The sequence below is a fragment of the Macaca nemestrina genome, chromosome 4, assembly GCF_043159975.1.
Source record: "Macaca nemestrina isolate mMacNem1 chromosome 4, mMacNem.hap1, whole genome shotgun sequence".
NCBI classification, from domain to species: Eukaryota; Metazoa; Chordata; class Mammalia; order Primates; family Cercopithecidae; genus Macaca; species Macaca nemestrina.
In genome coordinates, this window is record NC_092128.1 from 75,802,817 (window position 1) to 75,827,623 (window position 24,807).

The following is a 24,807-nucleotide window of genomic DNA, read 5'->3' on the forward strand; positions in this document are numbered from 1 at the left end:
TAATTTTAAACAGACACAGAGATTACAAACTATGGCAGAAATAAAAGAATCCTCAAGGAATCAGTTAAGAAATCAAGGTCAAAAATCCCACCAAACAAAATAAAGGGGGGGAAAATCAAGAAGTCACACATACACACAACCTAAAAGCGTAGGAAACCCAAGTAGTAAGCTAAAACTATTATCATCTCATTTGTTTTTGTTTCAATAAATAATGATTATTTTCTAGGTATGGAGGAGAGAATTCAATCTTAGTGGCAGGAAACACATACATACACAAACACACATACCACAAGATACAAGTGTTACATATAGCCTTTAACAAGTTATTTAAAAGTTTTTGGAAGATTTAGAAATCCATTAGGAAAAATTTGACATACATATTTAACACCCCTAAGGCTGTTTCTGTGCTTGAAAAAGTCCAACAATTTATCGAGCTGCATTGAAAGACAAAGAAAATGGGGAGAAAAGCCGGCAGCAGCCCAAGTCTTTCACTTTCTACTGCACTCTTTTGGCTTGACCCAAGAGTTCTCAAATTGTTCAAACAATCCCATTTAGATGGGTCACTGAAGGTGCTGGTCCTGCCTTAGGATCTCTTTTAGCCTCTACAGAAAAACTGTAAGAGGACTGACAGAGAAAAAAAAACCCAACATGAAAAACCTTACTTTTCTAAAGCTTAATGTTTTTATTTTTAGCCTCCTCCTCTCAGTAAAAGTGTGTGTTTGAAGAGTGGACAAAATGCAAATTATTAGCATATTAATAATTTTTCCTGGCTTTCACATCTTTAAATATATCTACCAAACCTCATTTTTATGAGCAAACTGTCTTGATACCTTTTTTCTCTTTTGCTTCTATTTAAAACAAAAAAAGAAACAAGAAGAAAGTTATTTAGTCTTCTGAAAAGTGCCAAAACCTTTGGCATGTGTCTATGGTATCCCCCCAAATTTCCTACTCCCACCCCCATTATACCCACAGTTTTTATTCCATGTTTTTAAAGTTTCCGGAAATGTTTAAAGCCTCGCCATGAAGAGACAGTAGTGCCACCATTAGCATAAGGTTGGGTGTGTATTTGCACACAGAAGGCAGCAAAAATCAGGATTATGCTGGGCATAAATTTTATAAAATTTTATAAAAGGTGGCAGAAATCCTCAGACTGGCCCTGATGAGGACAATTAAAAGTTTTAAAGTACAAGTACTGAATTTATTCTGTCTTCTTTACTTTTAGGGAAAAAAGAGGTAAGATATAAGGAAAATGAAGTGAATCCAGAATTAGGATTTAAAGGAAAAACAAATCAAAAAAAAGATTGTCAGCGAGTCTGACCAGGGGTCAATAAAAGGAATTAAGTAGAAGAAGATTGCTGAGAAGAAATCACCAAACTAAAATTCAAATGACTTGGATTCAAATTCTACTAATAGGAGCTAAAGTTTATTGGGCACTCACCATGTGCCAGGTATTGTTCTAATGGCTCTAAGTCCCTTAATATCATAAAACATGACTTTCTTCGGTGCAAAACACATTAACCGAGACAATCTGTGGCTCCTTTCCAGGTCTAAGTGTCTGTATCTCTGCAGGAAGCAGGCCCAATAAAGTTTTAATAAAGGCTCCCATAACTTTCTAATTTAGATGAATAAATTATCTAACGAAAATAATGTTCAAATGATAAAGATGTGACCGAAAGAAAAAAAATTCACACTATAAATAAAATTTTATACTAGAATAAAATTTGAGAGAAATAATATGCAAGAAAAAATGGTTTTCTGATTTATCCTCAGTTAACTTAAAGATTCCTTTCTGCCAAGCATTCCAGTGAAATAAAGTTTTAATGTAATAATCATAGGATAATTGTCAAAAATAAGATCTTTCCCCTTCTTGATCTCTCCTTCAATCTCTGTTTCCCATAGAAAGTAACAGAAGGTATTTACTAAATAGTTGGTATATAAAGCTAAGGCACTTATTATCCATTTTTATATTTATATGGTCTAAAATTATAAATATACATAAAAGTAGGTTTAAGTTTTTCTAAAATTAGTGAACGCATGTAAAATGTGTCTCACCATAAACAACAATCTTATTTATCTATAATTAAAGTTTACTTTTTACTACCATTTGCTGCTTACTAGAGCTCACATTTGAATCCGAAACTCTGAACGCTATAGTTTTTTGGACTATACCATAGAGTATGTGTATCTCTACGAAATGCCTGGCTGATGTACTGAAATCTCCTCTGCAGGACAGAGTTATACATTATCCCTAAGATATCTCTCAGATCTAAAATCTGACAATCCTATAGGCCTGTAGTACCAATAATGATTTGTTTGAAAAAAGATCTCTCTATAAATCTTCTAGAGTATACTATACTAGATGTATATAAAAGATCTCCATATGATGTTATCTAAATCATTATATAGTATGCATATGTATGCACATATATTAATGTGTTTGTGCATATTTATTGCACATGTTTTATTTCCTAATTGATTATTAGCCCCTTCACAGCAAAGACCCCATTCTTCACATCTGACTCTACCACTATGGCTGGCACAGTGGTAGGCAGAGAGCAACTGCTCACTAAGTAGTTGCTGAATTTAAATGAACCAGAAAAAGTTTACAATAGATAATGCAACAGGTTAAGGACAGCGGTATTAACCCTTTGGGGCACTACAGTTTCCCTTGCTGAGAAACTATTCAACAGTCATTTCTCAACACTTCAGTGCACTGCATACAAATCATCAGTCAACATCGTTTATCAAAATCCCCAGGCCTAGTCCTAAAGTGATTTAAACATGTTGAGGGGCTGAAAAAACTGCATTTTAGTCAGCACTCCAGGTTTTTCTGATGAAAGCATCCAGGACCTCAGTCTGAAAGCATTATCTGGGAGTATGGAAGGGTTAGATTCACTCCTAATTTTTAACTTCTCACTGAAATGGATAAAAATTTAAAAGGAAGGAGGTAAAGAAGACTCTCCAGACCAAGCAGTGTAATGCAGGAATGTGTAAACACAGATCGTGTGTAGACGTAGGTCACTCAGGGCTCCCATGCTGCACAACTCCAGTGGATGGCATTCGCTTCATGGTCCACGTGACTGGTGCCTTCTGAAACTGGGCAGTGTATCAACCACATGACCCTGAGAATGTAGGCCCATTATTAGCTTTGCGACTGTTCCAACACGCTGGCTATTGTAGGAATGTCAGGGCTTAGCTAGCTAGCTAGTAACCTTCTAAGTAGCACAGCTTGGATGCACTGTACTAGGCCTGTGGGAAGAAGAAGGGTAGTAAAAGGTATGAGGCTATATCCAAGTCTAATACACGAGAAATAATTCAACAGCAGATTCAAACAGTACACTGTATCAGCACTAAACCACAGGGCGGCCTCATGGCAAGGAAATGGAGATTTAAGAAGAGAAGTGAGAGAGAAAAGTTTGTTGGAGCAGATAAAGCATGATCTGGGCCCCGAAAGCTGTCAAGGATTTACTGAGAGGGACCTTTGAGGGAGCTTTTCAATGGAGATCAACGGTATGAAGAAAGGTTCATTTCTTTTGAAGTGAATCAAAGGTCCAGTTACAGTGCTTTGGACCAAAGCCACCTGGGATCACTGAGACATGAGAGATCCTGTTCCAGGTAGCCATAGACACTGGCATCACCTGCCAGTAGCAAACATTATTTTAAAGCCCCCAGGGCACGATGCTATGTTTATGGTGAAGAAAAGTTTGCTATGGAAAGAACAGTTGGCCATGGGACTCTGCAGGGAAAAAAAGATCTGAAGTTGTTTACCACTTGGCACAATTTCTACAAAATTTACTTTTTACTCTCTTGACCTACCTAGCAGGATTATATACTCAAATATCATAAGATTGTCAAGCCATTCTAATTGGACAAGCCAAATGATATGCAAAAGATTAAAGGAAACCTACCAATATTTCTATTCATCTCACAACTGATAAAGTCTTTTAAAACAAAATAATGAATCTTGTTCCTCTGGAAAACTCACACATATTCTCCAAAAATATTTTATAGACTCCTAAGTTTCTGAATATTTCATTCTGCTCTAATTAATCATCCTGGGGCATTCATTTTCTGAAATGTTTGGTCTCTGTGTTTCCCTGCAGGCTCATGAATAGAAACATCTATAAACTCAATAATCACTATGGGTTCCTTGCATTTCTCCCTCCCTCTGGGAGACATTATAATACTACCTCAGGTTAATATTATTTTCTCCTTTTAGGAGGCACTAATAGCTTTCTCACTTAACATTTGATTGTTTAAGATTCCTCTATGTCTTGTACGGCTCTGAGAGGTAAGAGAACAAATTCCAGCTCTCATTTTATAGCTGAAAAATCAGAAATGAAAATCCAAAGCGATTTTCAAGCCCAGTTCTACTCTATACTCTGGCTCCCACATGGGCAATTCCATGAGCTTTACCATGAAAGACTCCAGGAGTCAAACTTAGAGTTGCCCTCTCACTAAACCCTTACCATTCCCTGACCATTCCAAACCTAACTTGCAATCCTGGAGAGGAAAAAAGAAACCCAAAATGTTTTAGCCTTTTTAGTTGCTTACTTGGTTCAGAATAATTCGTAACTCAGTCTTGGAAGACTTTCAGGTAAGAACCACCTTCTAGATCTATCTCAAACGTAAAAATAATTAGAAGAGGTCTCTGCTGGTTTAAACTACAAGTCTTAAACTCTTTTCCCCATGTTGAGGTCATATAGGCAGAGAAACAAAACTAAATTAGCATTAAAATGTGCATGTAGCACTAGTATATATTTCAGATATATAAAGTCATATTTTTCTTAGTTCAGCCACTCCTCCTAAAAGTAAAGCCAAATTAGAATGCTTATTTTTTAAAGTAAAATATAATTGTTGTTATTTCAGTCTGTGCCAAACAAGCTATGTTTGGAAGGCCTGTAGTTCCCATAATATCACCAAATAATAATGATATTATTTAAAGTAAGACCTCACCAAATAAGCTCAAGGATCCTTTTATTTATGGGACTTTGCTTTCTCTACAAAAGTTTCCATCTTAAAAGTCTGCTGCATTTGTTTACATCATGAGAAGACAAAGTGGCAGTTGTTTCCTTCCTAAAGATAACCTCAAAAAGTCAACCTATTTCTCCCAAGTTAGTAAGTTTCCCAGGCTACAGGGTATGGTTATAGTGAAAAGAGTTGAGACCTTTAAAAGTTGGGTCACAGATGGCATTATCTTATATACAGAAAAGTCCTAAGAAATCACTAAAAAATTATTAGAACTAATAAATAAGTCTAGCAAGGTTGGAAGACAAAAATCAATATACAAATATCAACTGATTGCTGTATATTTGAAATAAGCAATCCAAAAATGAAATTTAAAAAACAACTCAGTCAGGCGCTGTGGCTCACGCCTGTAATCCCAGCATTTGGGAGGCCCAGGCGGGTGGATCATTTCAGGTCAGGAGTTTGAGACCAGCCTGGCCAACATGGTGAAACCCTGTCTCTACTAAAAATACAAAAATCAGCTGGGCATGGTGGCGGGCACCTGTAATCCCAGCTACTTGGGAGGCTGAGGCAAGAGAATTGCCTAGGCAGAGGTTGCAATGAGCCAAGATCGTGCCATTGCACTCCAGCCTAGGCAACAAGGGTGAGACGTCATCAAAAAACAACAACAACAACAACAAAAACTCAGTTTACAGTAGCTTCAAAAACAATAACTTAGAAATAAATTTAACAAAGTAAGTGCAAAACTGATTCTCTAAACACTACAAAACATCGCTGAAAGAAACTAAAGAAAATCTAAATAAATAGAAACACATCCCATGTTCACGGATTAAAAGACTTGATATTGTTAAGATGGCAAAACTCTCCAAAGTTAATTTTAAAATGGCAATACTCCCTAAAATGATCTATAGATTCAATGTAATCCCTATCAACATCCTACTTGGCTTGTTTGCAAAAATTGGCAAACTGATCCAATAATCCATTATGAAAATTCAAGCGATTCAGAAGAGCCAAAACAATCTTGAAAAAGAAGAACAGATGGAGTCTTGCTCTGTTGCCCAGGCTGCAGTGCAGTGGGGCAATCTCGGTTCACTGCAACCTCTGCCCCCCGGGTTCAAGTGATTCTCCTGCCTCAGCCTCCTGAGTACCTGGGATTACAGGCGCTTTTATACACCCAGCTAATTTTTTATTTTTAGTGGAGGCAGGGTTTCACCGTGTTAGATCAGGCTGGTCTCGAACTCCTAACCTTGTGATCCACCTGCCTCGGCCTCCCAAAGTGCTGGGATGGTGGCGGGCACCTGTAATCCCAGCTACTTGGGAGGCTGAGGCAAGAGAATTGCCTAGGCAGAGGTTGCAATGAGCCAAGATCGTGCCATTGCACTCCAGCCTAGGCAACAAGGGTGAGACTTCATCTCAAAAAAAAACAAAAAACAAAAAAAACTCAATTTACAGTAGCTTCAAAAACAATAACTTGGCGTGATCCACCACGCCTGGCACAAATTTGGATTTCAAATTTACTACAAAGCTAGAGTAATCAAGACTCTGTAGTACTGGTATAAGATAGACACAGAGAACAACAGAATGAAATTGAGAGTAAAAAAATTAACCCTCACATTTATAGTCAAGTGATTTCCAACAAAGGTAACAGACAATAAGAAAAAACTGCTTCAGGGATAATATCCATATGCAAAATAATGAAGTTGGGTTCCTATCTCACCCTGTATACAAAAATTAACTCAAAATGAATCAAAGACCTAACTACAAGACTTAAAACTGAATAGTTTTAGAAGAAAATATAGGCATATTTTCAAGAAAATTTTAGAAAAAAAATATAGACATAATTTTTTGATGTTGGATTAGGAAATGATTTCATTGACACCAAAACTATAAGCAACAGAAAAAAAAAATAAATTGTACTTCATCAAAATTTAAAACTTTATATTCCAAGGATACCATCAAGAAAGTGTTAAAACAGCCGGGCATGGTGGCTCACATCTGTAATCCCAGCACTTTGGGAAGGCCAAGACGGGCAGATCACCTGAGGTCACGAGTTCAATACCAGCCTGGGCAACATGGCAAAACCCAGTCTCTACTAAAAATACAAAAATTAGCCAGGCGTGGTGGCACGTGCCTGTAATCCCAGCTACTCAGGAGGCTGAGGCAGGGAGAATTGCTTGAACTTGTGAGGCGGAGGTTGCAGTGAGGCAAGATCACGCCATTGCACTGCAGCCTGGGTGACAGAGCCAGACTCTGCCTCAAAAAAAAAAAAAAAAAAAAAAAAGAGAAAGTGTTATGATCTCATACCACTCAGAATGGCCACTAAAAAGTCAAAAAATAACAGATGCTGGTGAGGTTGTGGAGAAAATGGAACGCTTACGTACTGCTGGTGGAAGTGTGAACTAGTTTAACCACTGTGGAAGACAGTGTGACAATTCCTCAAAGACCTAAAAAAAGAAATACCATTCAACCCAGTAATCTCATTACTGGGTATATACCCAAAGGCATATACATCATTCTATTATAAAGACACAAGCATGTGTATATTCATTGCAGCACTATTCACAATAGCAAAGAGGTAGAATCAACCTTGATGCCCATCAACGATAGAGTGGATTAAAAAAATGTGGTATATACACATCAAAGAGTACTATGCAGTCATAAAAAAAGAATAAGATCACGTCCTTTGCAGGAACGTTGATAGAGCTAGAGGCCGTTATCATTAGCAAACTAATGCAGGAACAGAAAACCAAATACTACATGTTCTCACTTTAAGTGGGAGCTAAATGATGAGAAAACATGGACACAGAGAACAACAGACACTGGGGCCTACCACAGGGTAAAGGGTGGGAGGAGGGAGAGGATCAGGAAAAATAACTAATGGGTACTAGGCTTAATATCCAAGTGATGAAATAATTTGTACAACAAACCCCTATGACATGAATTTACCTATATAATGAACCTGCACATGTACCCTTGAACTTAAATAAAAAAGTTTTAAAAAAAGAGAAAAAAGAAAAGAAAAAGATAAAACAGCCTGTACACTGTGAGAAAAACTGCACAAATCACATATCTGATAAGGAACTCTAGCATACACACAGAACTCTCACAATACAATAAAAGTACACATAATCCTATTTAAAAATGTGCAAAGGATCTGAACAGACATTTCTCCAAAGACAGCATACAAATTGCCAAGAGGCACATGAAAAGATATTAGCCATCAGGGAGATGAAAATCAAAACCACGATGAGATACCCACTTCACTCTGCTACGATGGCTATAATCAAAAAGAGATAACAAAAAGTGTTGGTGAGGATGTGAAGGAACTGCAACCCTCAAATACTGCTGGTGGGAATATACTTAAGAAAATGGTGTGGCCACTTTGGAAAACAATCTGGCAGTTCCTCAAAAAGTTCAACATAGAATTATAATATGACTCAGCAATTCCACTCTCAGGAATATACTCAAGAGAAATGAAAACATATGTCCATACAAACTACGTACATGAATGTTCACAGCAATGTTATTCATAATAGCCAAGAACTGGGCACAACTCTTATGCCTGTTAACTGATTAATAAATAAAATGTGACCTACCTATATCTACAGAGTGAAATATTATTTATCAATAAAAAAGAATAACATATGTGCTACATCATGGATGAGCCTTGGAAACATTATCCTAAGTAAAAGAAGACAATCATGAAAGCCCACATTTTAGACATGAAATGTCTAGAATAGACAAATCCATATAGACAAAAAGTAGATTAACAATTGCCAGGGGATGGAGGGACTGGATGGAAGGCAGTGGTGATTGCCAAGGTGTGGTGTGAGGTTTCTTGTTGGGGTGATGAAAATGTTCTACAATTGAATGTGGTGATAACTGTACAAATCTGTGAATATATTAAAAATCATTGAATTATATACTTTAAATGGGTAAATTATATCTCAAAAAAGTTTTCTTAAAAAACACCTAGAACTGTCAGAGATCTGCCTCTTACTAATGAGTAACCCTGGGTAAATTACTCTGACCCAGTTCTCTCAGTCTTAAAATGGGAATATCTATCTTAGACAGTTGTTCTGGAGCTAAGCATGACTAGTACAATGTTCTAAACATAGTAGGTGACCACCAAAATCATAAAATTCCAAAGTGTAAAATCTTAATTATAATGAAAATTATTATCTGGGCACCAAATATTTACAAATACTATTTTTTAAATGAGCACAGTGTGATTTGGAAGTATCATAGTTTTTAATTTCTCAAAAAGCAATAATTTCCCCCAAATATTTAAAATCCACCCTTTTTTGAGCTCATATACTAAAATTTTGAATGAAAAGTAATCAAAAACTAAGTAATTTTCTATTATGTTTCTTAAAGTATAAAATTAAGAAAGATTAAGAACCTCCACTCTTTTCTCTGAAGATCTTTCAGACACTAGAAATATTTAATTGGCAAATTACTTGCACATGCCATTAAGTGGTTAGACTGAATTTGTTTTTACAAATTCTATGGACTCTTATTCCTTAACCTCCACCACACTATAATCTGAAATCATCAAGGTCTTCACTTATGCAAATTTTAACTTTCAATGTTTTTGTTTCCAAACAGAATAACTAAATTAATGCATTTCAATTTCAAAAAAGATTCACTTTTTGAAGCAGCATATCTATGAAAAAGAGTCTCCCATTAAAATAAAAAAGATTCATCAAGCTATATTATTTCAAACACTAAACCATAATCTCTCTCTCTTTCTCATGGATTTTAAAAATTCCATTAATACAATAAACACAAAAGGGATGTTTGTGTTAAACATAAAAGTAACCCCTCTTGGAGGCAAAGAGAGACTGCTGAACGACCCAGCACTTTATCTCTGAACGGTTTCATGCTTTTTCTAATGCACGCTAAATCCTCAAAGAAAGTTGTGGTTTTCCTCTAAGGGAAGTAATATTCCACCCTGCTGATATGGTTAACAACCAGCTTCTATGGCCATCATCTTTTAAGCAGGGAGCAAAAGACAAATTGTTGAATTCGTACATTAAATAACATAATGGAGTAAGTGGATGCAGACCTATCTCTACTGCCATATGCTCCAATATCAAGGTTGCCATTTCAAACCCTTTTGACAAGTGCCTTTTTACATTAATCACAGCTAAGGGTTTGAAGAGGAAAGAAGTATTCTGGCTACAATTCAGAGTCGTTCAAGAAACTTCTAGGGGGAAAATGGTTGCCATTAAAACATAGTAAGTAGAGCATAAGTACTGCACATTAAAATTGAGTTCTCTATAAGGCCCTGTAAACTTATTATTATTACTATTATTCTGAGCATGTAGGTACAGTGGTGATAGGTATCTTTCAAAAAATAAGCACACACACAGCCAAGCTGAGCCAAATATTATACTAAAGTCATATGTGGTATTGGTGTATGTAAAAATTAGGGCTAATTTAAAACTGTATTTAGGAATGGAACTAGCCTGAGTTAAGGTCATGTGGCATTCAGGAAAGAATCCTGTCCTTCTAGTGCCAGAAGTCAAAGTTGTGATTCTTACGAAACTAGTCACCTTTTCCCCTCTAGGCCTGTTTCCTCATCCATGAAAGAAAGCCATAAACTATACTCAGCCATTGTTCATTTGAAGTATGAACTATGTTCCCTTGGAGAGCTTGTTTAAAACACATTCCCAAGCCCCACACCCAAAAATTCTGAATCAGTAGATTTGAGACACAGCCAGGGAGTCCACAGTTAACCAACATTCTACACTATCACAATGAGAACCCATGGTCTGCCTCATTGATAAGAATCCCTCCTCCTCTATAATCTGACAGATCTAACAGTTCTCAAGATTTATATACTATTTAAGTCATCACAGTGACTGTGATGTCAACAACAACAACAAAATGGCTCAAGGCTGGCAGATATCTAGCGTAAGATACTAACCATCTCTGTCACACACACTAACTAAATCAACAGAGGGGCCAACTTGAGATGTTTCCAATTATCTGCTAGAAAAAGTATTTTCAACTGGGTAGAATAAATCATTATTAGCCTTTCATAATATCAAAAGTAGGTCAATTAAAATGGTGTTTGGAGGCATATAGCAGACTGTGGTCACTCTCCAGATGTGTAAGCTTGCTTTAATCATCTGTTGTGTGTTAATTATTGTTAACTTTCATTACCACTAGAGAATACAACCAATGTTTTAAAATTCTTAAAGCATTACAGAGTCCTAATTCACTCTCTAGATGCAAATATAATATCTATATTGTTTTAAAAAACCTATTTCCTAAGCTAGTTTCCTTAGACGGATGTTATCAAAAATTTTCTTGCAAAAGCATTAACATACATTTAACCCTACTTAAATGCTTCAAGAACAGATGTACTACAAATGTACACCCACAGTGATCCCATATTAGTATAAAACTGCTTTATTTCAATTAAAATGTCTAAGTATCCACCCCCAACATATACCTAAACTGTAATTTTCTCTGAGAACTTCCAATATGTTCTTGATTTTGTTTCCTTTATCAACCTATCAGAGCAAAAACTGCATTGCAACTGTTGGAAGAAATCAGTCATTAGCAACAAGATTACAGCAAATTTTCCAATTTAGAAAAACTGTATTTTTATCTCTCTCTTATACCAAAAGAAGAATGGTATAATTTTCCTATTTTTAAATGAGCAGTACAGTTAGTTTAAAATAGTCAAATTTTCCTAGGGCTCTAAGTTTTAGGATTTTCTGTTAGCTTTCTGTTCTCTACACCTTCTTTCCTATTCACAAGTTCTCTTCACCCTTCATCATGCATGCACATGAACATGCACATACACACATACACACATGCACACACGAACACACAGGTGCACATGCACGCACAGGGACAGCAGCCCCCAATCCAGTCTCTTCACATCCTGAAAGGCTTCTAAGGAACAGTAGACCTTCAGGCAGTAGTTAACTAAGGAGTGGCTTCAGATGGTTATTTTTATTTACTCTCCAACTGACATTCTTCTACCTTCTCAACAGGTCTGCCTTTTTTTCTCCCGCTCTCTATTTTTAAAATGGAGTGATGAAGTAGCAAAAAGTACAATATTTTAGCCATTTGAGCATTGGCAATTCTTAAATTATCCCACCAACTGGAAGTGCTCTCTGACACTACTGTCTTTCAAAATTGAAGCCATTATGGTCAATCGTGCAAATCCGTATTTAGCTCTTCATAAATAGTGGATTTTTGACCCAATGAACTGGAACAGTTTCTGAACAGTCTCTAGGATCTCTGGAAAAGATACTCAGTACCCAGGCATGCCACAGTTCTTATCAACACAGAGGTTATTTACTTTCAAAACTCATACTGTTCTTATTAGAAATTCTTACTCTCTATTTGGGATGTAAGCATGTGTAAGAGAACATATTCAGTCCCCTCTTCACCTCTCATATAATAAAATAAAATCTACTGTAGGGCAATATTTTTCTTTCATCAAAATGACACATTATTTTTGTGAAATACCAAAATCAGAACCAATATTAATAAATAACTTTCCCCAAGTAACATTTCTTCCGATTCTTCACCATTTTACCCCCCAGCTAACTTTTCGAATATTTCACTTTCCAAGTGTCTTTACAAAGACACTAACAAATGACCTTCCTTTCCAGCAAGCTTAAAAATGATGGGTAAAGTCTGCCCTCTTCCAGTCCAATACCAGCATTCCTCTAGCTTTATATATTTAATATTAAATTTAAGTGCTTAACTTTGAAACTTCTCATTTCCATACTTTCAACTCCCATGATTTTCTGCAACCTGAATCAAAGTGACTGAGTGGGTGTTTCCACACATTTCCTAATGTCATCTAGCCTACCCATTTTCCCAAAGCACACCAATTTCATCATAGCAGGTGTTCCTGGACACGGTCTAACTTGAACTCAGAAAGGGTTCCTCCAAACAATTACATCCATGTCAGAGAATTAACTAACTGAGGACTTGCTTAGAATTAAGAATTAACTAGCTTAGAAATCACCCCGGTTCTGTGGGTTTTGTTTAGTGAGAGACACGAGAGAAAAGTTGGTGCAAATATAAGTTTGCTAAACTCCAATTTAAACAAAGTTAAATGTATTTATTTTTCCGCAGGACTTCTCAGAGCCTTAATAAATTAAAAGTTTTAGTCTTTATGATTCTCTCTTAGGAGAGTCCTTTTTTACATGCCACTTATTAACATAAACAAGAAACACTTCTCTATAGTAACTAAACTTGCAATATATTTCAATAACGAAGACTTAAGGACAACAGGCCACTGTAGTTTCCAATAAAGGGCAAGACTGGACCAGTTTCTTTTGGACTCCATGCTAACTGGCAGAGCTGCAGTGGCAAGCGAGCCCAGGCCTCCCAATGTGGCATAGGGTGTACACTAGTTTCTTCCATTTTGGTCTTCATGTGAATCAGAACCAATTCCCTTTCAGAGGTCTCACTAGCCGGCCAACCAAACAGTTCTTTCTGTATTTTATTTTGTTTATTTATTTTTGTGACAGAATCTTGCTCTGTCACCAGGCTGGAGTACGGTGGTATGATCTCGGCTCACCACAACCTCTACCTCCTGGGTTCAAGTGATTCTCCTGCCTCAGCCTCCCAAGTAGCTGGGACTACAGGCACGTGCCACCATGCCCAGCTAATTTTTGTATTTTTAGTAGAGACCGGGTTTCACCATGTTGGCCAGGATGGTCTCGATCTCTTGACCTTGTGATCTGCTTGCCTTAGCCTCCCAAAGTGCTGGGATTACAGGTGTGAGCCACCGTGCCCGGTTCTTTCTGTATTTTTAATAATTCATTAGTTACTCTACATTTACTTCATTTACAGAAAAATGTATTTTCCAGTCTGTCTCTTGTATTATATATAGGTTGTCTGATATATTTTATTTCTTCATATATCCAAAATCAAAAGGCATCCAAAAACTGATTATCATTACATTTTGAAGTCATACATAAACTATTCTACAATGAATGTTTTTAACAGCAATGCTGGAAAAGTCTTAAATAAGATATATGTCTACTAGTTCAACTGCCCCTCTATAAAAAGCAGCTTTTATCTTTAAAGGGCAGGTCACTGACCTCTGCGAGATTTGCTAAAACCTATGCAATTTTTCCCCAGGAAAAAAAAAAAATGCTCATTTAGACAAAATATTACAATCATAGCCATTCACAGACTCCCTGATACTTATCTAGGCAAAGAGTTGCGAACTCTTGACTTTAAAGTTTAATTAAAAACTGCAGAACATAAACATGCACATACCATCATTACCACCACCATTTGGATAATGAAATTGGGTTACATTCACGTATTAAGGATAACTTCAAAACTGCACATAAAACCTATTTCATGAAATCTTGTTCAGTGTACTGAAAAATTAATTTTAAAAAAAGTCAAAGGAAGAGAAAAACACGTAATAGCATAACGCAAGAAAACATTTTGGAGTTTAACCTAAGAAATTGGTTATTGTATAGAACATACTTTGAATATTCAGGGGGTCTAATTGTGACTTTCTTCAGATAAAAGTAGTATTCAAGCTCTCAGCGGGGCTCGATCGCTCATGCCTGTAATCCTAGCACTTTGGGAGGCCAAGGCAGGTGGATTGCCTGAGCTCAGGAGTTTGAGACCAGCCTGGGCAACAACAGTGAAACCCTATCTCTACTAAAATACAAAAAAATTAGCCAGGCATGGCAGCATGCGCCTGTAGTCCCAGCTACTCCGGAGGCTGAGGCAGGAGAGTTGCTTGAACCCGGGAGGCAGAACTTGCAGTGAGCTGAGATCGCGCTACTGCACTACAGCCTGGGCAACAGAGCGAGACTCTGTCTCCAAAAAAAAAAAAAAAAAAGTAGCATTCGAGCTCTCTGCTACTGTGGAGCTAGGCTATTAATGTGGTCTACTGCAGTACAACAACTTAAGAAATACCAGTAAGTAGGAATACGTAATGTCTTAAATTAGCATTATAAGACAAAGCACTGGTATATATGCCAAAGAGTTCAGATCAACAGTTTCATTAAACACACCCACACATCCACACAGGTACTCTTTCTCAAAATCCACAATGGAAATGCTTTGCTCTCCCTGCAATATTAAATAAGAAATACAGTAACAGGAAAGTGTCTGAGAAACTATCACTCAACATGTCTGTACCAATCTGCTCACACACCAGGTAAGTCCTTCCAAATCCTGACTTTCAGCTCCTCCACTCACAAAGTGGGATGACTATCAACTGGCTTCACACAGATACAGTGAAGCCTAAATAATGATCACTGACATGGTGCCTCTGGCTTTGCCCCACTCTAGTCAACTCAACAAAAATCATCTCTTCCAAGCATCATTCTGACTCTATCCCTGTCCTCCAAAGACCTTGTGGTGACTCCTAATTGCTTCTTATATGAAATAATTACTCTTGCTTAAGGGCCCGGCCCTGTCGTTGGTGCCCTGACAACCACCCTCTCAAGTACCTAGGTCTCTTAAGCTGCACCCCTCAATCAAGGGCCTCCTCTACTATGGTTCCCTCTCTCCTCAACCTGGACACGGGCCATCTCCTCACCCCTCCCTATCGTCCTGTGATTCTCCCCTTCAGTCAGAATTCTGTTCATATAAAAAGATAAAGCTTTTCTGGGTAAAACTCACATTGTGTGCATCTCAACAAGTTATCCAGATAGGTGGAACCAAGGCAACTTTCTATGTACACTGGTAACTCTAAGTCAGGTACATTATCTTCCTTATTACTTTCCACCATAGGCATTTGCCTATTGCTCTTTACTTCATGAAAAATATTAAATCCTTCTAATGTCTGATATAGACTGAGACCACGATGGCTGACACCTGTCTGGATTATGGTGGGCTCACTCCAAAAGCATGAGTATCAACACCAGAGGGAGGCAGTGTGACACAGTGAAGAACAGTCAGCCAGGATCAGGCTGCTCTCCCAGCTCCACCACAGGCAACACTATGACTGTGGCCACTGACTCAACCTCCCTATGCCTATTTCCTCTTCAGAAAATGAGAATTATAATAGTATAGACCTTCTAGGCTACAATAATTAAACAATAAATTATACCAAAAGTATTTAGCCCAGAGGTTGGCATGTATTTAAAAATAAAAATGATGGTTACCTTACTTCTCTCATGAGATTATGTAAAACCACAAGTCTTGGGAACAGAACAAGACCAGTAGCTACCACCTGGTCCTTCTGCCTTTCCTTTGACCCCCTTCCTCTCACCCATGGCCGATCGGGAGCCAAGTCATACAGATTAGCTCTCAGGAATAGCCCAGTGTGCATTGGCTCATGCCTGTAATCCCAGCATCTTGGGAGGCCAAGGTGGGAGGATTGCTTGAGCCCAGGAGTTTGAAGTAAGCCTGGGCAACATAGTTAAACTCATCTTTACAAAAATAAAAATAAAGTTAGCTGGACATGGCGGCGCCACCAGTAGTTCCAGCTACTCGGGACGCTAAGGTGGGAGGATGGCTTGAGTCAGGGATGCTGAGGCTGCAGTGAGCCCAGATCACTCCAGCCTGGGTGACAGAGACATTGTGGGGTGGGGGAGGAAGGGAAGGGAAAGGGAGGGGAGGGGAGGGAAGGGAAGGGGGGAGGGGAGGGGAGGGGAGGGAAGAGGAGGGGAGGGGAGGGAAGGGAAGGGGAGGGAAGGGAAGGGAAGGGAAGGCGGGCCCAGGTGGGGTCCCAAGATATGACTCCAGTCCATGCCTCTGTTATTCCCAGCCTCCACTGTTTGTAACACTTCCAAAGTGGCCATCAGTTCCAGATGCCCACAGCTCCAACCCTTCATGGAATACACAGCCCATATCATGCCAGTTCAGTATTAATGCATTTTCAGTCACTCCTCTAGATCTGCTCAGATAGCTTCCATGCTTTCTACCCACTTAGCCCGCTTTACATTATAAATAGGATACCCTGATATCATATTTTTGTACTTGTTTATAGTCTCTCTGCCTAAAATGTTCCTCAAATGTATCAAACAGACTCTGTCCTTAGAACCTGGGAAATGGCTATTATTTTCTGCCTGGGACAGTCTCCCCACCTCCATCCCCATATCTACATGACCAATTCCCTCACCTCTTTCAAAAAAAAAAAAAATCTTTTTTTTTGGTGGAAAAAAACACTTAACACGAAATTTACCCTTAGTAGATTTTTAAGTGTACAAAACAATATCATTAGCTATTAACACACGTTGTGCAGGAGATCTCTAGAACTTATTCATCTTGCTTAACCAAAACTTTATGCCAGATGATTAGTCAGTCCCCATTCCCCCTCCCCATAGCCCCTGGCAGCCACGACTCTTTGATTCCATGACTCTGCCTATTTCAGGTGCCTCATATAAGTGGAATCATGTAGTATTTGTCTTCTGTGGCTGTCTTATTTCACTCGTAGTGTCCTCAGGGTTCATTCATGTTGTCATATATGGCAGGATTTTATGGCTGAATAATATTCTATCATATGTATATATATTTGCTTTATCCATTCAGCTGTGGATGGACATTTAGGTCATTTCCACATTTGGCTATTGCGAACAGTGCTGCAATGAACATGAGATTGCTGATAACTCTTCAAGATCCTGCTTTCAATTCTTTTGGATAAATATCCAGAAGTGAGATTGGTGGATTATATGGCACTTCTATTTTTAAAATTTTGTCAGAATCTCCATAACTATTTTCCATAGGGACTGCACCAAAACATTTATTATCTTAGCCTTATAGAAAAAGTTTGCCACCCATATCCATTACAAAAAATAACACTTTAAAAAAGAAAAGAAAAAGAAAACTATGTTGACATTCCATACACTAAGTTTAAAGAGAAAATACATTAAATTTCAAAAACAAATTTATGTAAATATCTCCTCATATAGTAGCATAGATTTATAATTAATATAATGACACTTTATTCCCTTATTTATTATTATTCTGCTTTGGTTATAAATGACTAGGCCATTAATATCATTTTCTCTCCCCTCTTCTTACCCTGCTTGTCGTCCACCATGATTTACTCCTTTTGAACACCCCTCCTGTCCACTATGATAACCAAAATTTGACAGTATTGGTAACGTCCAACTCACAGAATTCTGAAGTTTCTTTAAATGCATTATATTCAATATGTAGTAAAATACATCTACTGAAATATTTATGAACTTTTAAGAAGGTAATGCTTATTTGTTATTTCAAATATAAAATTCAGCTCATGATTCTACTATCCTCCGTCTGAGGCACTTAGCACTGATTCATCCTTGGCAGTAGTCCTATCTGCAAAATTGTAAACATGTACTAGCATCTTTAGATAACAAATAACATAGATGTATGTGTTCCTTTCTCTTTCAAAATTTGTAGTGTTCATCTACTCTAAATTTCCAGAGTAGTGAGATATAGACAGACTAACAGTTGTTATTAAATAAACTTTTATTTAAAAACTTTAAAAATTCTAAAGGAATAAAACATTTATTTATACATATACATATAGATATTATACATATTGAAGGCAATAGCATGTGAAATCCCAGCAGGATGTTTGTGGAAATTAACAACTTACTCTAAAATTGTTTTGATAGTGAATAGGGCCAAGAATAGCCAAGATAATCTTAAAGAATAAAGTTGAAAGCCTTACCAGATATGACTTATAAAGCTACAGTGATTAAGATAGTATAGTATTAGTGGAGAATTTACAATTATATAAAAAGAATAGAGCATTCAGATACAGCCTCATACTGGACTTACAATAGCAGCACCACTGCAGTGCAATAAAGAAAAGAGCGACCTTTTTAATAAATGGTGCCGGGTGATCTACATATCCTTGGGGAAGGGGGCCAGGGAAGAATCTTGACCTTTACCTTTAGTACCATGCAAAAATATAACAAATTCTAGAAAGATTAAAATGTAAATTTGAAAGGAAAACAAACTTCTGGAAGATAACATAGGAGAATATCTTCCCGACCTGGAGGAAACCAAATAAATTTTTTTTCTTTTTTGAGACAGAGTTTCGCACGTGATATTGGCTCACTGCAACCTTTGCCTCCTGGGTTCAAGCGATTCTCCTGCCTCAGCCTTCTGAGTAGCTGGGATTACAGGTGCTTGCCACCATGCCCAGCTAATTTTTGTATTTTTAGTAGAGACAGGGTTTCACTGTGTTGGCCAGGCTGGTCTCGAACTCCTGACCTCAGGTGATCCACCTGCCTCGGCCTGCCAAAGTGTTGGGATGACAGGCGGGAGCCACTGTGCCCAGCCTAGATTTTTTAAAACAGGACACGAAAAGAGCTACCCACAAAAGAAAATGCTGATAATTCGTACTACATTAAAATTAGAAACTTATGTTCCTCAAGACTCAATTGAGTAACAGTGCAAGTCACAAAGTAAAGAATCTGTGAAACATATAACCCTCAGAGGTCGTGTATCCAGAAAATATGCATGTGACTGAAGAAGATACCCAAATGGCCAATAAATATGAAAAAATATTGTATAACCCATTAGGAATCAGGGAAAGAAATGCTCATTAAAGCCACACGGGGAGATATCACTAAAATAAAAATAACTGATACCAAGTGGCAAAGATCTGAAATAAATAAAACCATCATGCAATGATATTATGAGTGTTAACTGGTACCATCACTTTGGGAAACATTTTGGCAAGCTCTACTGAAGCTAAATATGCATATTTTCTATGACCCAGCAAGTCTATTCCTAGATATGTCTATACACACCAAAAATACGTAAAACAATGTTGAAAACATATTGCTGTAGTAGACAAAAATGAAAATGTTCCAAAATGTTTATCAACAATAGAATGGATAAATTAGGATAGAGTCACATAATGGAATTCAATACATTGTTTTTTGAAGAAAAACAAAAAATACATATGACATGGATTTATCTCACAAATAAAATGAACAAACAAAGCCAGACCAAAAGAGTACACTCTATATAGTTCCAATTAAATGAAGTTTAAAACGAGGCAAAACCAATTGATAGTGATAAATGTCAGTTGTTACCATTGGGATTGGGAAACAGTGACTGGGATGAGACCTCTACACTGCTGGTACCATCCTCTTTCTGATCTGGCTTGTGGTAAGCAGATCCAGATGTAAAAGTTCAGCAAGATGTACACCTAACATGATTTGTATATTCTTCTGCATGTATGCTATCATTCAACAAAGTATGCTTTAAAAAATCACTGTCACATGCAATAGGCTAAAAATACAAACGGAAACATTTAGAACAATTTTTTTTCTCCTCACATGCAGAATCACAAATTAACTAGAATTTACCACTCATACCAACATCCTGTTATATACCTGTTGATATCTCAAGATACTTATAAACACTGGATATCAAAGTAAGAACACACGGTGACAGCAAGAATACTGGAGTTTTCCCTCAAAGGAAATAGGAGAATATAAGTAGCTAGATACCAAAAGAACAAAAGTGGCCTAATCAAGATCTTTTCATTGTAGCAAATACATGGGGTGATGTAGACATGAAAATACGGTAAATATAAACAAGGCCTCAGAGGAAATAGGTCAAGGTTTCACTGAAATGAGACACTTATTTGCCCCTCGATCCAACTGATTTTTGTTTAGTGTCTATCAGAATCAGTACTAGTGGGAGCATGAACACCACCCTGTTGTTGACAAACCCTGTTGCAAACTAAGCTTAGTCGCAGAAGCCCCACTTCACACACACTAATGTGGAAATCCAGTAGGAAAACTGATAAAGAGTGTAACTGCTCTCAGTATAAAAAGCAAGGCTGAGAGACATGTGAGATTTGAGGCCACTCTCCTGTTTTCTCTGCAGACCATGGGAAGGCCCCAGGTGAATCTCTGTAGAGTGTAGAAAGAATACTCACCCCATGATCATCACAACTGACTGAGCCAATCCGGGAAGTAACAAAGGAGCCCTTCTCTCAATTGTCACTCCATGTCTACCCCTCCCAAAGATACACATCAAGGTAGACAAACTTCTAAAATACTAAAGGGTCACTCCTAGGTGAAAGATTTATAAGAAGCTAAGGAAGTAACTAGAGATAAGATTGCCATTGGGTTTACAGTCTCATATGACCAGCTAGCCAGGCTATAGATCTGGATCTTCATTCTCTGAAAACTTTGGGTTTATAAGAGCAAGGTTGACTACGTAAATCTTCTTTTCTGTCCAACTCCAAGTTGTTTGTTTTTGATGTCTTTAACTCTGTGAAGAGTTTCCTGGAAAAGGTACTTGTTGCTAGCTTCTTCTAAAGGTACCTGCTGTCAAAACACTCCTTAGGCTGCCATGCCCCCTATAAGATTTTGTTTACTTAGGTGAAAGACTGCTATGCACACCACCTATATTTAATGAATCTAACCAACCCTATAAAAAAAAGTTAGGGCCGGGCGCAGTGGCTCAAGCCTGTAATCCCAGCACTTTGGGAGGCCGAGACGGGCGGATCACGAGGTCAGGAGATCGAGACCATCCTGGCTAACACGGTGAAACCCCGTCTCTACTAAAAAATACAAAAAACTAGCCGGGCGAAGTGGCAGGCGCCTGTAGTCCCAGCTACTTGGGAGGCTGAGGCAGGAGAATGGCGTGTACCCGGGAGGCGGAGCTTGCAGTGAGCTGAGATCCGGCCACTGCACTCCAGCCTGGGCGACAGAGCATGACTCCGTCTCAAAAAAAAAAAAAAGTTAGAAGTCAGCTATTAATTTGCAAACTGATGGTCTTTTTTGCTCTCTTAGTCCTACGCATGTCTCATTCCGTTTAATCTTAAATTGGGATTAATGGCTCAGAAAATCCAGGGTACATTTTATGATACCAATGGAGTGAGGACTCCCATTGGCTCATCATACATGTATACAAGGCACATATACAACACGCTGTTTTGTGAGACTGGAAAACCCTAGAATAAATTACCTGTGAAAGGCAGGGTATTGCTGGAGGGGTTGTACATTCTTCTACAATAGTCACATGCAACTGAAGACAAAATCACAATATGAGCTCCTTGAAATCAGGGCTTCCTGTCTTTTATTGCATAAGGCAAGGATGCCCTCTCTTACCAGTCCTATTCAACACAGTATTGAAAGGCCTGGACAAAGCAATCAGGCAAGAGAAAGAAATACAGGGCATCCAAATAGGAAGAGGGGTAGTCAAACTATCCTGTTTGCAGTTGAATTGATCCTGTGTCTGTTAATAGAAAACCCCACACTCACAGCCAAGAAGCTCCTTAAGTTGATAAACAGCTTCAGCAAAGTCTCAGGATACCAAATCAATGTATAAAAATCACTAGCATTCCTATACACCAACAAGTCACGCCAAGAGCCAAATCAGGAACATAATCCAATTCACAATTGCCACAAAAAGAATAAAATACCTAGAAACACAGCTAACTAGGGAGATGAAAGATCTCTACAAGCAGAACTACAGAACAGAGATGACACAAACAAATGGAAAAACATTTCATGTTCATGGATAGGCAAAATCAGTATCATTAAAATGAACATACTGCCCAAAGCAATTTATACATTCAATGCTGTTCCTCTCAAACTACCAAAGACATTCTTCATGGAACTAGACAAAAACCACTTTAAAATTCATATGGACCAAAAAAGAACCCAAATAGCTGTCAGGCCTCTGAGCCCAAGCTAAGCCATCATATCCTCTGTGACCTGCACATATACATCCAGATGGCCTGAAGCAACAGAAGAATCACAAAAGAAGTGAAAATAGTCGGTTCCTACCTTAACTGATGACATTCCACTATTGTAATTTGTTCCTGCCCCACCTTAACTGATTGATTAACCTGATGAAATTCCTTTTCTTGGCTCAAAAGCTCCCCCACTGAGTGCCTTGTGACCCCCACCCCTGCCTGCAAGAGAACAACCCCCTTTGACTGTAATTTTCCACCACCCACCCAAATCCCATAAAACTGCCCCACCCCTAACTCCTTTTGCTGACTTTCTTTTCAGACTCAGTCCACCTGCACCCAGGTGATTAAAAAGCTTTATTGCTCACACAAAGCCTGTTCGGTGGTCTCTTCACATGGACGTGCATGACATGACAATAGCCAAGGCAATCCTAAGCAAAAAGAAAAAACCTGGAGGCATCACGCTACCTGACTTCAATCTGTACTACAGGGCTACAGTAACCAAAACACCGTGGTACTAGTACAAAACACAAACATCAATGGAACAGAATAGAGAGCCCAGAACTAAGGCCGTACACAAACAACTATCTGATCTTCAACAAAGTTGACAAAAACAAGCAATGGGAAAAGGATTCTGTATTCAATAAATGACGCTGAGTTAACTGGCTAGCCATATGCAGAGGACTGAAACTGGATCCCTTCCTTACGCCATACACAAAAATAAACTCAAGATAGATTAAAGACTTAAATGTGGCCAGACAGTGATGGTTCACACCTGTAATCCCAACACTTTGGGAGGTCAAGGTGGGCAGATCACTTGAGGTCAAGAGTTCCAGACCAGCCTGGCCAACATGGTGAAACCCTGTCTCTACTGAAAAATACAAAAATTAGCCAGGCATGCTGGTGCATGCCTATAGTCCCAGCTACTTGGGAGGCTGAGGCACAAGAATAACTTGAGCCTGGTAGGCAGAAGTTGCAGTGAGCCAAGATCATACCACTGCACTCCAGCCTGGGCAACAGAGCAAGACTCCGTCTAAAAAACAAACAGCACTTAAGTGTAAAACTCAAAACTATATTCTTGGAAGACAATCTAGGCAATATCACTCTGGAGAGTGAAATGGGCAAAGATTTCATGACAAAGACACCAAAAGCAATTGCAATAAAAACAAAAATTGGCAAATGGGATCTAATTAACTAAAGGGCATTCTTCAGAGCAAAAGCCCAACTATCAAGAGAGTAAACAGACACCCTACAGAATGGGAGAAAATTTTTGCAAACTATGCATCTGACAAAGGTCTAATATCCAGCAACTAACTATAAGGACCTTAAATTCACAGGGAAAAAACAACCCCATTAAAAAGTGAGGGAAAGGCCAGGTGTGGTGGCTCATGCCTGTAATCCCAGCAATTTGGGAGGCCAAGGCAGGTGGATCACCTGAGGTCAGGAGTTTGAAACCATCCTGACCAATATGGTAAAATCCCATCTCTACTAATACAAATTTTGTATTCAAAATTTGCCAGACATGGTGGCGCACGCCTGTAGTCCCAGCCACTCGAGAGACTGAGATAGGAGAATTGCTTAAGCCCTGGAGATGGAGGTTGCAGTGAGCCAAGATTGTGCCACTGCATTCCAGCCTGGATGACAGAGTGAGACTCTATCTCAAAAAAAAAAAAAAAAAAAAAGCGGGGGGGCAAGGGACATGAACAGATATTTTCAAAAGAAAATATATACACGGCCAAGAAGCATATGGAAAAAGGCTTAACATCACTGATAATTAGAGAAATGCAAATCAAAGCTACAATGAGATACCATCTCACACTAGGCAGAATGGCTACTATTAAAAAGTCAAACAATAGCTGGTTCTAGCAAGGTTGCAGAGAAAAAGGAACATTTATACACTGCTGGTGGGAGTGTAAATTAGTTCAATCACTGTGGAAAACAGTGTGGCAATTCCTCAAACACCTAAAAACAGAACTATCCTTCAACCCACAATCCCATTACTGGGTATATACCCAAAGAAATATAAACATTCTATCATAAAAACACATGCACACATATGTTCACTGTAGCACTATTCACAATAGCAAAGACAAGGAATCAACCTAAGTGCCCATTAATGACAGACTGGATAAAGAAATGTGGTACATATACATCATGGAATAGGATGCAGTCATTAAAACAACAACAACAACGAGATCATGTCCTCTTCAGGAACTTGG

At 38.2% G+C, this 24,807-nt stretch overlaps 1 protein-coding gene across 5 annotated transcripts in view; it reads right to left on the reverse strand.

The window, feature by feature from the left end:
• Window positions 1–24,807, reverse strand: part of LOC105475544 (solute carrier family 25 member 13) — a 199,554-nt gene that overhangs the window by 96,036 nt on the left and 78,711 nt on the right. The window lies entirely within an intron of this gene.